Genomic DNA, 1,924 nt, shown 5'->3' on the forward strand with positions numbered 1-1,924 from the left:
GAGAAAACAGAATATTGGAAATGTGATTGGTAGGGAGAGGCTAAACAAGAAACATTAAGAACTGGACCAAAAAATAAAAGAAAAAAAAAGCGAGATTGAGACGATATAGATCTAAATCTGAACAATGCAAACAAAACAGGGCAGTTTAAACAAATGGAAACCAATTCTACTAAAATGTGAACGGAAGAAAAACAAAAACAGAACAACCTAATCCGACAAAAACAAAATTCGACTCGAGTAAAATATGGGAAGAACGACGAGATCACAATAGAAATGACAAAGTGCTGAACGACAGGAAAGAAGAGTTACAACAAATCGAATAAGGAACAGAGAATGAAATCAGCAAGGAAACCCTAAAGAAAACCATAGGAAAAATTGCAAATTAGAGAGCACCAGGGCACGACGGGATACATGTATACTAGTTTAAAGCATTCACAACCATATACGAAAGGCTAGCCTGTGGCGATATATACAAGAAGCAAGCGTGCCAGACTGGATAACAAAAGTAGAACTACACTGCAATAGAAGGACACAGAGAAAGGAACCGTTCCTAGAAACTATAGGCCGATCACGTGCTTACCCACTATGTGGGAGATACTGACAGCACACCTGGAACAAATCTACCACTCCCTGTATAAACGTGGACTCATCTCCGAGGAACAGAAAGAATGCCAAAAAGGAAAAAGAGGAAAACATGATCTGCTATATATAGATCAAAAGATCCTACAAGAGGTAAAAAGAAGGAGAAAGAATTCAGCCATGGCATGGATCGACTACGAAAAAGCGTACGACTAGAGCCCCCAAGCATGGATAATAGAATGCCAAAAAATGTATAAAATACCAAGCGGGATCACCAACGTAATAGAAAATGCAATGAAAACATTGAGACTGGAATTGACAGATGACGGATAACACATAACAGAAATTAACATACAAAGAGGCATCTTCCAAGGAGACTCACTATCACCATTACTGCTTATCATAGCCATGATGCCCTTGAATAGTATTCTGAGAAAGTGCCAAACCGGATACAAGTTCTCCAATACAGAGGAAAAAATAAATCACCTGATGTACATAGACGATTTGAAACTTTGCAAGGATCGGAAGGGAGCTAGAGACACTAATTAACACTACCAGGATATCCAAATAGAATTTGGAATAGAAGAATGCGCACTACTAGTTATAAGAAAGGGAAAACTGGAAACGACAAAAGGCATGGAAATGAGGACACTAGGGGAACAAGACGACTATAAATAGTTGGGAATTCTAGAAGCGGACACCATCACAGATACAGAAATGAAAGAAAGAATTGGAAAGGAATACCCCCAGGAGAACAAGAAAACTCCTGGAAACGAAATTATATAGCATAAACCTTATAAAACGCATAAATACATGGGCAGTATCACTAGTAAGATACTTTGGACCGTTTATAGAGTGAACAAAAGAAGAACTGAGACAGCTCGACCAGAAGACCAGGAAACTCATAATCATGCATAATGCACTACACTCAAAGGACGATATTGATAGGTTCTACGTAAAAAAGAAAGACTGCGAGAGACTACTGATCTGCGTAGAAGACTCTGTGAAGGACACAAAAAAAGAACTAGAAAAATACATAATGCAAAATACTTAAAGGATAATTATGGGAGCGAGAGACACTGAGAAAAATCAACAAAACAGAAAACAGGGAGACAAATAGCAAAACGATCAAAGAATAATGGGCAGAGAAACAATTCCACGGAAGACAAAAGATGAGAATAACGAAAACATCTGGACATGGATGCGAAAGGGACATATAAACCGAGGAACTGAATCTCTAATAACTGCAGCATAAGTTACCTCGATAAGAACCAACCATATCAAAGCAAAGATCGATAAAACACAAGACAACAGCAAATACAGGCTCTGTAGACAAAGAGACGAA

This window comes from Euprymna scolopes, chromosome 2 (genome assembly GCF_053919585.1).
Source record: "Euprymna scolopes isolate OS-2025 chromosome 2, ASM5391958v1, whole genome shotgun sequence".
Taxonomy (NCBI): Eukaryota; Metazoa; Mollusca; class Cephalopoda; order Sepiida; family Sepiolidae; genus Euprymna; species Euprymna scolopes.